We start from the raw sequence: 16,581 nt of genomic DNA on the forward strand, positions 1-16,581 counted from the left end.
ATTGAGCACTAGCAAACAAAAAACTTATCATGCATTAGTTAAGAAATTGTCCAAGTGTGACAACTGCATAGTGCACAGCGCTGATAAAGTGGGCAACGTTGTCCTATGGGACAGAGATAAATATCTAGTTGAAGCATATGAACAGCTTAACAACAAGAAATGTTACAAGAGGGTGGATGAAAAATTGATGTTAGAAAGCAATAATCAGTTTAATAATGAGTTGAAAGAATGGTACGACCTAGCCCTCTTGAATCATGATGAGTATATGGTTTTGAAAATTGATCAACCTGTTACCGCAGTGTTTTACCTAATCCCGAAAGTGCACAAGGATGTTAGTAACCCCCCTGGGCATCCAATTATTTCTGCAATTGGCAGTGCTCTCGAACACACATCCAAGTATGTCGATTCTTTTTTAAACCCTCTTGTTAGAACACTTCCATCCTTCATACAAGACACCGGGGACTTCCTCAGGAAGATTAATGATATCCCTTGGGAAGATGATTATTTGCTGGTAACGATTGATGTGGCCACCTTATATACTACTGTAAGGCATACAGATGGACTACGGGCAGTGGGACATTTTCTAGTTGCTAGGTCCATTAGATTATGGTCACATATCCAGAAGATTCTCTGTATGGTGGAGAAATGCTTAACAAGCAACTTCTTTCTATTTGATGGACAACTTTTCCACCAAACCTGCGGTACTGCCATGGGCACCTGCTTCGCCCCCAGCTATGCTAATTTGCATATAGGCTGGTGGGAGGAGCAGGTGATCCGGACGCAGTACCAAAGGGAATGGGACACCCACATAATACACTGAAGTTGTTTTATTGACAATTTGTTTCTAGTATGGAAAGGCACTGAATGTGAAGTAAAATCATTTATTAACAGGCTTCAAAAGAATTATTTGAATCTTGCCTTCACTAGTGAAATAAGTTGCCAGAGTGTCAATTTTCTTGATGTAACAGTCTATGTAGAGAATGGGAAAGTTCAAACAAAGTTATACAGAAAACTTACGTGCGGAAATACTCTCCTACACGCTCAGAGCTTTCACCCTCATAATTTGATAAAAAACATACCCTACGGAGAGAGGATAAGGGTTAAACGTAATTGTAGTGCGCCAGAGGAGACCATGAAGGAACTGGGTGTTCTAAAAAGGAGGTTCAGAGATAGAGGATACCCTGAGGACTGGATTGACAGTGGTATCAATAAAGCATCAAAAAAAAGAGGGAGGAGATCCTGTTTGATGCAAAAGTGCAGAGTGAGAAAAAGAATGAGAACCAATGTAGGTTCATAACAACTTTCAGTAGACAACATGATGAGGTGAGGAGAATACTCAACAAACACTGGCACATTATTAAGAACGACCCCGTGCTAGGCAGACAAGTCACAATGAGACCACAGATTACCTTAAGGAAAGCGAGGTCCTTTAGAGAATCCCTGGTGAGCAATACTTTAAAGAAGCCAAGGCCGAAAACAACATGGCTAAATAAGAAAGATGGGTTTGTCAAATGCTCTAGATGCAAGGCCTGTGCACATGGACTTAACTGTGATAAATACAAGGTAGGCCTAACGAATAAGATGGAGAAGATCAGAGGCAAATATACCTGTAGAACGGATTTTGCTGTCTACGTGCTGCAGTGCCCATGTGGCCTGCGGTACGTAGGCAGCATTATCCATGAGGTGCACAAACGCATCTTACAACACCTGAGAGCAATAAGAAATGGGGACAGATCGTATCCAGGTGCGAGGCATTTTGAGCGGGTTCATAACAAAGATACTAATGGTTTCACTTATTATGTGATCGACTCTGTGTTGGTGAACATAAGAGGAGGGAACCGGTTAAAGAAACTAAGAAAGCTCGAGTCCCGCTATATTATTACATTGAATTCCAAGCAACTAGGGTGTTTGAATGTAGAAGAGGACCTGCACACACATCTGTAGAAATAATTAAAGAGCCGCTGAATGTATTATGTAAAAATGTAGTGTACATGTTATTTTAGGAACAGGCTCTCTGAATATGAAATTGAACAGAGGAAGTTGAACTTGTTTTTAGCTGTGCTTTGCCCACTTGGGCGTTACACATTTTTACCACGTCATGTGTCGAGAAGTGCCTTTGAATGGTTTTCTAATTATTTAAGCGCTATATATTATAATTCAGTTTTGCTGTGCGATGTGTATTAATTGAATTTTAGTAATGTGCAAATAGGGGGCTTACATGAACATTAGCTATTGAGTAACCAGGTGTGAATATGCTCACTTGAGCTGTACTTAAGATGTGGTATGAGCATATTAACAATTGTCAATAAAGTTACGTTTGAAAGTAAAATATGCTCATACAAACATTTGTTGTTTTTCAAACCTGGTTGAGCAGAGTTTGCTCACTTGAGCGGTATTTAGGAAAGTTGCGCAGCATCAAAAATTGGTAGCGCTTTGTGCATTGAAAAATAACACATGCTAAATAACACACAAATAACCATGACATTGTAAATATTCTTAATATTTTACACAATGTTTTAGGACCTAAACAAAAGTGTATTTATATTTCATGCGCAGAATGCAAAAGTTAAAATGGATTTGTAAAAGTCAACTTCTTTTTTTTTTTTAATATAGATTTTTTTTCTTTTCTATTTGGTACAATACATTACTTGAGATTGATTGGAGATTGATGTATCAGAATATACAATTCTTCGTTACTTAGCATAAGGATCAAAAACAAGATAGGTCTTCGAGGAGAAATCATATATATAAACAAACATATATATCAGCATCAGATTTATTTAAACATTGAGAAATCTAAAATATAAAATTCATAATTGCTTAATATAAGGATCAAAGATAGCATAAGCCTTGGAGGAGAAATTCATATATATACAGAAATACAAACATATAAATAACCAATCAAGGGGTTTGTCTCCACAAAGCGAGGGGAGTCCAGACACAAAGGCCCTACTCCCTCGCCTTCCTTCCCCTTCTTTTATAAAGAGCAGTTTCGATGTTGTGAATGCCTAGCAACCTGGCCAGCCAAATTTGAAAAGTAGGTGCAGTATTATCCTTCCATCCAGCTGCCACAAAGATCCGAAGGACTGCTACACATATAAATACAAAGGCCTCCTTATCCCATTCTAAATCAGGATTATTACCAAGACCAGATATCATAAGTGTAGGCGACAAATTTACCTGAACATCCAGCAGCCCCAGAAACTCCTCAATCCCTGCACATATTTCCCTCATTTTTTTGCATTGAGAGAACATATGAATTAGATCGGCGGGTCCATCCTGGCATCTTGGACATTTGTCATCCTCCTTTATTCCCCAATTAAAGAGTTTAGCCGGAGTAAAATATAAATTAAAGAGTACTTTATAGTGTTGTGCTCTTAAATTGGTATAGCGAAACACTTTATTCGCTAGCTGGAGAGCCTTATCTAAATCGAAATCAGGGTCCCCTAATTTCGTCATCCAAGATGATTCAACTTTATCCATATCGTCTGGTAGTGAGTCTATTAGGGCTTTATAAATTATCTTAATCCGCGCTACATCTTGCAACAGATACTCGATTATTGTGATTTTCCCGCCTGGATAAATACGTGGTCTCATACCATACAGTGTTTGCTGAATCTGGAGGTATTTAAACGCGTGAGTAGAGGGGATACCAAATTTAGCTTGGATATCAGTAAAGGTAAGTAGTTTCCCTGTATCCTTATCAAAGATGTCCCCCATTATTCTTATTCCTTGTTGTACCAAAATTGCCCCCATCCTATCATTGCTGAATTGAGGAAAAACTTTGGAGTCTCACAGTGGTGTATAATAGTTTATTTTAGAAATTATTAATGCCTTTTGAATAGCTTTCCAAATTTTCCAGATTCCATCCATAATTTTGTATTTAGTTCTATTGTAGTACCCTCTTTCTGTTCGGCGTAACAGCATCCCTTGTGCATCGCGACCCATTAATAATTCGAAAATAGAGGGAGGATCTAAGGGCTTATTGTGATTAGGCGCAGTATCAAATAATATAGCCATCTGACTCATAAGGCATGCCCATTGGTATAATCTGATATTGGGGGCTGCCAATCCACCCCTCTCTTGTGTAAGTGATAGATGTATTAGAGACCTTCTAATTTTGCCATACGACCAGAGGAAATTTTAGAATACTGCTTCTATACTTTTTATCCATCCCTCACCCACCGGAAGCGGAATTGAGCGGAAGAGATAAATAATTTTTGGTAGCATGGACATCTTCAATACATTTACGCGCCCAATTAAAGACAGATGAATAGTGCCTATTCTTTTTAGCTCCTGTGTAATAGAATCAACCAGTGGAGCAAAATTCTCTTCAATTATTAGATTGACTTCCGGGGTTATCTTGATCCCTAGATATATTGCTGACCTGACCCATCTACCATCCTGTCTTGCCATATTGTTAGTACAGAGTATTTGCGTCTTATTTTCGCGTAGATTTTTTGCCAAAGTCCCTAGCCATATCCGTAAGAGCTGTTATTGTAGTCTCTGGATTGGAAGTTATTACAGCCAAATCATCAGCATATGCCAGAATTTTTGTCTCGTAGCCCCTGCATACTACTGGGTAAATTACCTCACATCCTAAAGTTCTCCGAATCATGGGGTCTATATAGAGGGCAAATAGTATTGGGGAACATGCGCACCCCTGCCGGGTCCCACGAGATATTAAAATCTCTTCCGAGCTTCCCCCCATCATCTGGATCCAAGCCTTGGGTTCGTGATACATCGCTTTGATTGCACTGATTAATTGAGGACCAAAACCCCTTTGCATCAATATCCCCCGTAAAAACTGCCAGGTAACGCGGTCGAATTCCTTCTCGGCGTCTAGGAGGATCATCGCCATCCGATTCCCCCGGCAGCATGGATATCAAATAAAGTGATTACCCGTCTCACATGGTCCGTTGTTCCTCGACCCGGAATAAACCCATGCTGCCAAGGGGACACCAGGCCCGCGACGACCCTCCCCAGTCTATTAGCCAGAACCTTTTTATCTGAATTTATCAGGGATATTGGTCTATAGGCTCCGGGGTCGTCCTTAGGTTTATCTTTTTGATGGAATACCACAATATTTGTTTCCTTCCAGGGATATCCATAGTATAGACTATCCCGGTAAATAGATCCGTTAATAGGGGAACTATTCTATCCTGTAGATGTTTGTATACTTCCAACAGGACACCATCTGGACCTACGGCTTTCCCTATAGCTAGATCCTTTATCGCCTTGATAACTTCCTCCCTTGTTATCTCTTCCTCCAACCAAAGTCTATCCTGTGCATTCAGTTTTGGGCCCAGATCATCCCAGCACATATTAGAGAAATCCGACCTGGCCTCTTCATTGTATAGTGCCTGAAAAAATGTCTCGGATTTCTTCGGACTCGGAATAATTCTGGGTCCCTTCACGAATATTTTTAATGACATTTTGATTGCTCTTTTGTTTAATTCTAAGAGCCAATAATTTACTCGCCGGCTCCCCGGTTTCATATAATAAACCCCTATCTGTTTGATATTGATCCGCCGCTCTTTGGGCCATTAGCTGATTTATCTCTGCTTTAATAATCATAACTTTCTGTTACATTTCTGTGATCTCCGGGCCCCTGGCTATAGCTCTAACCAATAATTCTTCTGCTTCTGCTAGTTGCATTAGGAGGACCTCATTATGAACCTTAATTTCCCTCCTATGCCTTGCAGAAAAACGAATTACCTCCCCTCTTAAGGTCGCGTTAAATGAATCCCATACCATGTACCGTGATGCACTATACCGATTGATATCAAGGAAGCTTTGGGTCCAATTTTTTAGGTGATCAACAAATTTAGTGTCAGTTAGTAGCTTTCTTTCAAAAGTCCATCTTGATGCTGGTCTAATCAGGGTATCAATATGATATTGAATTATCAGAGGGTTATTGTCAGATATTACTTTTGGTAATTTCTTAATTTCCACCCTATTTGCCACCAAAGCAGATACAAGAAAATAATCTATTTTAGAAAACTTTTTCGCCGGACACAAAAAATATGTGTATCCAGGGCTATTAGGCTTCTTCTCGCCCCAGACATCCTGCAGCCTGTGCATTTTAATTAATGCAGATATTGGAGAAAATACCCTGGGCTTCCGTCCAAGGTATGGGGCATTTATCCTAGATTCTGCAAGGTCTGCATGGATATTGAAGTCACCACAGACTACAAGAGGTGAGGGCCAATTCAACAATTCAATCTCCAGACCATCAAAAATTACAGAATCGTCTTGGTTTGATCCATATATGGTACAAAGTGTAAATCCCAACTCCATTTCCACCACTGCACACCAAATTTGGTGTAAATCCGTTCAGTAGTTTCTGAGAAAATTACAAGTAAAATCATAGCGATATCTAGAGACGGAGTCTCACTCAAACCAGGAAATGTTGGCAGCCATCTTGTTCGTCGCTAGAACCGAGTCACAAGAAAACAGTAAAACAGAGTTGAGAAATAAGGAAAGGGGGCAGGGTAGAACCATCCTGACCCTGTAGTCTTCCTGTAGTCTTCCTCAGGGGTTAGGTTTAGAATTGTAAGGCAATTTTAATTTTTTTTTATTTTAAATAGAAAAATCGCAGAGTACGCGTTCGGAAATTTGTATAATTTCGAGCACTAGCTGCATGCTTATTGGCTGTCAAGTGTCTGTCAACACTCCAAACCAGGAAGTGTTGGCAGCCATCTTGTTCGTCGCTAGAACCGAGTCACAAGAAAACAGTAAAATAAAGTTGAGAAATAAGGAAAGGGGGCATGGTAGAAACATCCTGATCCTCTAGGCTTTCTCAGGGGGTGGTCGTTCATGGATTTTTAGGCTATATATATATATATTTTTTTTTAAAAGAAAAAATTGCAGCGTATGCATACAAAAATCCGTAAAATCACAAGCTGCATGCTGATTGGCTGTCAACGCTTCAAACTAGGGGGGGCTCATGGCCCTCGTACATGCCCCGGGGACTGCCACCTTCCTGGGGCAGTAATATTTGAAAAAAGGGGGGGGTCTGTGACGGCACGGACCTCCCAGCCCCGAGGATTACCACTTTTCGGGGCTGTTTAATGTTGGGAGGGGGTTGCGCGGCCTCCGTCTTGGAGCTCTTGATTGTTCTGGGGGCCACCATGTCTCTGGGCCGACTCCTGCAGTGTCCCAGGGTGTCTACCCCCGGGACACTGCTGTTTGCTATGGTAGGGCGGGAGCGTCTCGGCTCCCACTTTAGCGCAGCAAACCTGTTTCCTATTTGTCTTCCAAGTAGGAAAGCAGATTGCTTTTCGTTACAGAGCAGCATATAAACTGCTGTCTCTGAGAAAGCAATGCCGGCTCTCGAAGGACGCGGGGAGCCGGCTGGAACCGTGCGGGCATTGGTGTTCCCCACACGGTTCCTAATGATATTTTTTTAATCCCGGGGAATGGTTCCTTTGCAGCTGCTTAACATTCGTACATATCATTTTTGCAAAATCCTTTTTAGTGTTGGGGAACAGAGTATTACTCTAGTGACTTTGTCATCCAAGTATGTTTTTTTCTTTTTTTTACTTGAATTCCGTTTTATTTAGAGTATGTTTCTAACTCTCTTCAGAATGAGTTCCACAGCGTAGCGTCCGTTGCAGTGTTGTTAGCTGTTTTGTTCTTTTGCCTACTTACCAGTTTATTTTCAAGATTCGGTGTGCTATTTGTGTTGCTTTCCTTTGTGTATCTTTTGTGCAGCCTTCTTTTGTGTATGTTTTGAATCTGACTTTATTTATTCAGTGCTTCATCCAGTGTTCTGAATATAGCAGTACATCTGTAGACATGTACTTTACTCCTTTTCTTTGCCTCCCTCCCAACGTAATGGGGTGAGTCAAACTAAGACACTGATGTCGTCTCTGTTTTAAGTTTGCAACACAGTAGGTAGGATAAATAAAGCACTTGACACAATGTAGAGTGACACTATTTATTGTATTTAATTTTGCAATGTTTTTTAAATAGAATACACTCATGTACAAAATATTTTTTTATTTGTAAAATAAATATTTATTATAATTCATATGAATCACCACATAAGCTGATACTATAGTAAAGATAAAAAGAAGTGTACAAGGAGCTACAACATAAGAAATTCAGTATGGAAAATCAACAAAACAATTTGGAAGACATTTTCGAAATTAGTGACAGTGTCATAGAAGAGCTGAACATACTTTTTACAAGTAGCGTGTCAGGACCAAGGACAAATCCACAGGAGCGAAGATGAGTCCCTCAACTTCCAAAAAGCAGCACTCGAAGGAGAACTTAGAAACTCGCTCAAAGATGCTGCTCTCTAAAAGTATGGGGGAATAAAACCAAGGAGTGTCCACCACTCTCCCCATAGGATGAGGATTGAGGTCTTGTAGAATGGCTGCCAGAAAACACAGATGCTAGAAGGAAAGAACAATAAGCACCCTTAATTCTCATGCACGTTTATAAACACTCTAAACATTGAGCTGTGATTAATGTCACCTCACACTCACCAGTGTGTGTTGTATCGTATTCCTTGAAGTGGAGGTCCTTTAGTGCATTCAAGAACTTCCTGGTTAATGGCTGTAATGAGGGTAGGAGATAGAATATCCAGGAGTCTAAAGGAAGAGACCTACACACTCACTCAGTCACCATTCTAGCAGTAGACACTGGGAGAAGAAAATAGTAATAACAGGAAAAAATAGAAGGGGATGAGGTGTTCCGACCGGCCAGCTAGGGGAGGCGTGGCGGAGCAGATACACACTCACGAAGGTGTGCCGTCCGGCTCCACGGGTAAATGTGGAACGGAACAGCGACTCCCTTCCTAACAAAAACGGAATCCGAGGTGTTCCGCCTGGCCCTGATTGCAACAGCAGGACGGAGCAGAGACACACTCGCCGAGGTGTGCCCTCCGGCTCTGCTATTGAAGCAGGGCGGAACAGCGACTCCCTCCAACGGGCACACGGAAAAGGAAAAGGAAAAACAATTGCCGTGAGCCGAACAGCAACCCGCAATGAGAGGCAAGCGGATATTAGAGTAATGCCCGGCTACACGTAAGAAGTGGCGGAAAGGGAAGCATGCAGCCAAACAGGGAAGGGGGAAGGCTGCCACGAATAATTACCGCCTACACCAAGAAGAGAAGGGTCAAAAACCAAAGCAGCAACTAAGCTTCATGAGGACGCCACAGAAACTTGCTTCGCCGGGACAGGGAGCAACACGGAAGTGGAAGGGGGGCGTGGTTACGATCAGTAAGCCAAGCGTCAAGCTACATGCTCGGGGTCCCTTTAGAGGAATAAGGGAGCGTGTGCAAAGTGTGTACTTCTTGTCTTGTGAGCCTGACTCTAGGGGAGCGGGTGGAAAGTATGCTCGTTTCTGTGCTCCTGACTCTAACCACAGCTCAAGGTCTCCTCCTCCCTCGATCCCTAACAGTATCTCTCCGCAAAGGCCTCCTCCCAGGGCGTGGTTTGATAGGATGGAGAACATGAAACCTCCTGATCAATCGAGGGGCATGCACGTTTTCAATAGTTCCCTGGGGAATAACCCACCCAATCAATGAGATATTGGATTCTACCTCGGTGTCTTCTTGAATCCAACACTCTATGAACCTCATATTCTTCTTCGCCATTTATCATGAGTGGGGGAGTGGGGGGTATGTATTTCTTTAGCAAAGAACAATGAAATACAGGGTGGATTTTCATCTGAGGAGGGAGTTCTAGTTTCAAGGTAACGGGGGAAACAATCTTTTGGATTCAAAAAGGACCAAGAAACCTGTGATGCACCTTTTTGGAACCCTCTAATCTTCCGTTTCGGGTGGATAACCACACTTTGTCGCCCATTGCATTTGTGGGTGCTGTTTTCCTATGTTGGTCTGCTTGTTTTTTCATGGCTTCCTTAGCTTTGGTTAGTTCTGTTTTGGCTTCCTCCCATACTCTCTTGATATGATTATGGTGTTCTTCTAGGGCAGGAATGTTCTGGATTGATGAATGAAGAGAGATAGGCAACATACGTGGATGATGTGCGTAATTGAAAAAGAAGGGAGAGACCTTGATGGAGGAATGTGTGCTATTGTTGTATGCAAATTCTGCTAAGGGGATGACCTTAACCCATTCTGTTGGAACCCCCGTTAACAGACATCTCAGGTATTGTTCTAGGGTTTGATTGGTTCTCTCAGTTTAGCCATCGGTCTGGGGATGATAGGCTGCAGACAACCGATGATCAATACCTAAAACTTTACACATGCCTTGCCAAAACTTTGAAACAAACTGGGGGCCTCTGTCAGAAATGATAACAGAGGGCAATCCATGTAATCTCACAATCTGTTCTAAGAATACATGTACTAACTCCTTAGCTGATGGGATTTTCTTGAGGGGAATAAAATGAGCCATTTTAGACAACATGTCAACCACAACAAAAATTGTGGTATACCCTTGGCTAGGAGGTAGCTCCGTGATAAAATCCATGCTAAGGGAATGCCATGGTTCTGGGGGAATGGCTATGGTCTTAAGTAGCCCGGTTGGAGCACAATGGAGCGCTTTCTGTCTGGCACAGGTGGTACAAGCTTGAACATATTTTCTTATGTCCTGAGTCAGTGTCTCCCACCAAAACCAACGTTGGCATGTGTCTATTGTCTTATTCATCCCTGGATGACCTGCTAAAGCACTGTTGTTACACCATCCCATTACTTTTTCTTGCAACTGCCCTTGGGGTATATACAACTTGCTGTTATGATACAAAAGCCCATCTTTGATACTATTTTCAGAGTGTACTGTCCATTGTTTTTTGGGGATCTCTTTGTATTGGGACTGTAACTCTCCAAGGAAATCATGAATGGAATGGTCTTCTGCTCCTATGATCTTATGGGCAGGGATCATCCGTTGTGGTTTTACTTTTTCTAATGTTGTGGAATGACCCAGTCTGGATAGTGCATCAGCTTTCCCATGTTGAGGGCCAGGGCGATATGTGATGACGAAGTCATATTCGCTGAAAAAAGGACACCCATCTCATTTGTCTGGGAGTGAGTGCTCGTACAGATCTAAAAAACTTAAGGTTCTTGTGATCAGAGTATATGGTAATCACATGAAGAGACCCCAATAGGTAATGTCTCCACTCTTTGGAAGGCTAACTTTATAGCCAATAATTCACGTTCCCCTACTGTGTAATTTCTCTCTGCTGGTAGTAGGGTCTTTGAAAAGTATGCTATAGGGTGTAGTTGCCCAGATTCACTATCCCTTTGTGATAGCACCCCACCCACTGCATATTGTGAGGCATCTGCTGCCACAAAATATGGCAAGGCGTTATCAGCGTGTTTGACAATGGGGGCTGATGTGAATTTGATCTTCAATGCACAGAAGGCTTGTTCCGCCTCTGGAGTCCACCCGAAGACAACTCCTTTCTTCAGCAATTTTGTGATGGGTGTGATGGTTTCTGAGAAACTACTGATAAATCTGCGATAAAAGTTCGCAAAACCAAGGAAGGACTGTACTCCTTTGATGGAGCTGGGACTAGGCCAATTTACCAGAGCGTCAATTTTCTTAGGATCCATTTGGATGCCTTCCGGGGTAATGATGAACCCTAGGAAATCAATATGAGTGGCGTGAAACGTGCTTTTGTCGAGTTTGGCAAACAGCTGATGTTCTTGCAGTTTATTGAGAATTTTCTTGACATGGCCAATGTGTTCTTGTTCTGTTTGAGAATAAATCAAAATGTCATCGATATAGACAATGACGAAAATGTCCAATTATTCTCTGAAGATATCATTAATGAAATACTGGAAGGCGGCGGGCGCACTGCATAAGCCGAATGGCATAACACAATATTCGTATAGGCCGAATTTAGTTCTAAAGGCCGTCTTCCATTCATCCCCTTGTTTTACACGGATCAGATGATAAGCCCCTCTCAAATCAATCTTCGTGAAAATCTTTGCCCCTCTCACTTGATGTAACAAAACTGATATGAGAGGAAGGGGGTATTTGTTCTTAACTGTCGCTTTGTTCAAGGCTCTATAGTCTAGGCCACCTTCCCTTTTATCGATGAAAAACAAAGGGGAAGAAACTGGAGAGGTTGAATGTCTAATGAATCCTTTAGCCAACATATCATCCAGGTATGTCTTTAAGTATTCCGTTTTAGGAGGGGTAAGAGCATAGATTCTGCTACAGGGGAGTTCTGCCCCTGGAACTAAGTCGATGATTCTGCAGTCGTAACTGAGGTGAGGAGGCAGTTTAGTGGCCTCAGCTTCATTGAACACTGACTGAAACGCAGTATAACAGACCGGTAGCATCTCAGTGGCAGCACAATACAATGGGTGAATGTTTTCTCATGCTTCCTGATAACACTGTCTCATGCAATATGTGGATCTCAGGGTTACAGTTCTGGCACTCCAATCGATTAGAGGATTATGAAGCTGGAGCCAGGGCACCCCAAGAAAGGCTCCAAAGGTCGGGGCATCGATTAAATCAAAGACAATCTGTTCTGAGTGCCCGTTATCAAACACTAAAGTCAACGGGTTGGTATGGTACGAAATGAGCCCTGAAGTTAATTCCGATCCATCGACCGCTCTGATCGCTTCAGGATGTTCTTTGGCAATAACAGGTAATCCCAACCTTTTAGCCAGACAAATATCAAAGAAATTCCCAGTGGCCCCGGAATCCAGAAGAAGAGACATGGTGTGTCGCCCTGTAGCCGAACAAACCAAACTAATGGTTAAGGTGAAGTGCTTTATCACTTTTGGTACAGAGAGTCTGGTTTTGGAGATCTGAGAGGACTGTACCCTTGAAGATTCGATCTCCCCTATCTTCAAGGTTTCTAGTTTCCCAACAGGACAGACCCGCTTGCGACTATTCTCTTGGATTCTTTAGGACGCACAGGACACTCTTTGGCATAATGCCCTCCTTTCCCGCAGTATAAACACAAGTTATTTTTCCTGCGTTTCTCTTTCTCTTCCACAGAGAGAGGCCCTCTTAATCCACCTATTTGCATGGGCTCTGATGTATCTTTGTTATCTTTCTTCTCCGTTCGTATCACAATGTATTTGGGAGGGATTGAATGAGTTTCTTCTCCTTTTCGTTCATGTAGTCTGTGATGCAGTTTGACAGCTAACTCAATAAAGGAGGAACAGTCATCCGGAGAATTCACGATTTGAGAAAACAGGTCTTTGAGTTCATCACATAACCCGCGGTAAAACAAGGATGTCCTTTTGTCTTCAGGCCAGTGGGTCTCAGCCACTAATCTATTGAAAACTAGTAATGTAGGTTAAGAGGTCTTTGGACCCTTGTTTTAGGTTTAGAAGGGCATTATCGCTGGCCTGCATATATGTGTGTCTAGCGAATAAGCTCCGCATTTTCTCCTGAAACAGGGTGAAATTATACAATAAAGGATTAGGCACGAGCGGAAAATCCGTTACGTCCGCGGATTTTTCGGATTTTTAGTGAATACGCAATCCGCGTATTTTACGTATTTTCCAAAAAATCCGAAAAAAAAAATCCGCGGATGTAACGGGTTCAATAGTTGAACCCCCACTCATGTAACTATTTTACAATGGCACCAGCAAGCTGCCAGCGCCGTTGTAAAATAGTTACAAAGTTAGCTTGCACAGGAACCACTAGATAAAACGAAGCAGGTGCTGCTTTATTTTATCTAAGTGCTTCCTGTGCAAGCTAACTTTGTAACTATTTTACAACGGCGCTGGCAGCTTGCTGGCGCCATTGTAAAATACTACAGCAACAGCAGCTCACTCAAGAGACCCCTGCGCCCTTCGGCGCGATTGCATAGTAACACACACATGGTCGCTGGAACTAGTTGAAGCTCAAATGCAGTGACTCATTCATCAGCCCAGAAACAATAATCGAGAGCGTCGTCGAGGCTGGGCAATGTGCCTTCTTTACCAAATCTACCGTGGAAAATCAGCTGTGATGCTGGATAGACTTTGCATCCTTGACTTTCACGAGCGCAATACCCATGAGTAGGCACATTGTGTTCGCACGGGTTTCTGCACGTTCGCAAGCGTTTTGTACAATAAAATCCTCGCGAACTTGCAGAAATCCGTGCGAACACAAAAAAAAAAATACGCTAGGATCCGCGGATTTTGCGTATTTTCGAAATACGCAAATACGCAAATACGCGGATTGCCAATACGCAAAATCCGCTCACCCCTATAAAGGATCATTGTTCTCTACTAAGGGGACAGCCCATTCTGCGGCATTGCCTGCTAGGTATGATATTATAAATGCCACTTTAGCAGAATCATCTGGAAAGGCAGAGGCTTTACACAAGAACTGAAGTTGGCATTGATTCATAAAAATACGTATTTGGTACTGTCTCCCGTGAATCTTTCGGGCATAGCTAGCGGGACTGGACTAGGTGTGTGGACTGTCACTTGTAGTGGAGGGGAAGTGTCGGGATTGTCTCTAGGTAGTGAGTGAGCAGAGGATGAAAGCAGGGAAAACCTGGCAGGTTGAATGTAATTATTTCTGGTTTTGGGAATAGTACCTGTCTCTCTACCCTGCGTGCTCTCCTGGGCTCTTAGATGTAGCACATCTTCCTGCAATCTTTGGCTCTTAGATGTAGCACTTCTTCCTGCAATATTTGGTTATCATGCCTTAATCTCCCTACTTCTGCTTGTAACTCCAATATCAATGTGGATAACTCTTCGACTCTAGGTGCCTGAGCGCCAGCATGGAAATCTTGTTCCATACTAACGCCTTCACTTGTCATCTTCGCTAAGTGGGATTGTAAAAGCGTGGGCTTGGCTTTCTGTCCGGACCAAGGCCAAATCCACAGGAGCGAAGATGAGTCCCTCAACTCAACTCAAAGATGCTGCTCTCTAAAAGTATGGGGGAATAAAACCAAGGAGTGTCCACCACTCTCCCCATAGGATGAGGATTGAGGTCTTGTAGAATGGCTGCCAGAAAACACAGATGCTAGAAGGAAAGATAATAAGCACCCTTAATTCTCATGCACGTTTATAAACACTCTAAACATTGAGCTGTGATTAATGTCACCTCACACTCACCAGTGTGCGTTGTAACGTATTCCTTGAAGTGGAGGTCCTTTAGTACATTCAAGAACTTCCTGGTTAATGGCTGTAATGAGGGTAGGAGATAGAATATCCAGGGATCTAAAGGAAGAGACCTACACACTCACTCAGTCACCATTTTAGCAGTAGACACTGGGAGAAGAAAATAGTAATAACAGGAAACAATAGAAGGGGATGAGGTTTTCCGACCGGCCAGCTAGGGGAAGGTGTGCTGTCCGGCTCCACGGGGAAATGTGGAACGGAACAGCGACTCCCTTCCTAACAAAAATGGAATCCGAGGTGTGCCACCCGGCCCTGATTGCAACAGCAGGACGGAACAGAGACACACTCGCCGAGGTGTGCCGTCCGGCTCTGCTATTGAAGCAGGGCGGAACAGCGACTCCCTCCAACGGGCACACGGAAAAGGAAAAGGAAAAACAATTGCCGTGTGCCGAACAGCAACCCGCAATGAGAGGCAAGCGGATATTAGAGTAAGGCCCGGCTACACGTAAGAAGTGGCGGAAAGGGAAGCATGCAGCCAAACAGGGAAGGCTGCCACTAATAATTAGCGCCTACACCAAGAAGAGAGGGGTCAGGAACCAAAGCAGCAACTAAGCTTCACAAGGACGCCACAGAAACTTGCTTCGCCGGGACAGGGAGCAACACGGAAGTGGAAGGGCGGCGTGGTCACGATCAGTAAGCCAAGCGTCAAGCTACATGCTCGGGGTCCCTTTAGAGGAATAAGGGAGCGTGTGCAAAGTGTGTACTTCTTGTCTTGTGAGCCTGACTCTAGGGGAGCGGGTGGAAAGTATGCTCGTTTCTGTGCTCCTGACTCTAACCACAGCTCAAGGTCTCCTTCTCCCTCGAACCCTAACATAGCGAGAATGAAGAGGAAGATATAAATACTGCAGATATTAGCTGAAATGTCCTAGACTGAAGCTTAGATGTTGATTTTCTGGAAGCATTAGAGGACATCGAGTATGATCATATGAGTTTTGAAATTGATAATGAGGCATATGAAATACATGATGAAATTATTTTTGAAGGTCTATTAAGTTATGAGATGTTATAAGAATACATTTATTAAAATTGTTTGAGACATTCTTGTTTCAGAATTGTAATCATTCAGATAGTACAGAAGTAGTCATGTTGCAAAGTGGGCCTTAGGGCATGGACTGCTTCAAACCCCTATAGACTATGTATGCAGTCTGCAATGCACCGGCAAATTTGTCTTTTACACCTTTAATTGCCCAGTCTGTATCCTTAAAGTTCCATGAAACACTAACGCACTTCTAGAAAGGCAGCAATTGTGCAAATGTGTTACTGCCTTCGGATGGGGTAGTTGTTACAACAAAAAGGCGCGATAAAGGGTCTGCACTTTGAATATGAATATGATATAGAATAGTTGATATCCATAACCAAGAAAGGCAGCAAGTAGGTGTGTGTACGTGTAGATGGTGTGTTGATTGAGTGGAAGATGAATAATGTGAAAAATAAGAAAGGCTGTAATTGTGCAAATTACCCAGTGCCTTTAGCTGGGGAAGTAGTTACAACAAAAAGGCTCGATAAAGGGTCATAAGTTTGAATCA

Source organism: Lissotriton helveticus, chromosome 10 (assembly GCF_964261635.1).
Source record: "Lissotriton helveticus chromosome 10, aLisHel1.1, whole genome shotgun sequence".
Lineage (NCBI taxonomy): Eukaryota > Metazoa > Chordata > Amphibia > Caudata > Salamandridae > Lissotriton > Lissotriton helveticus.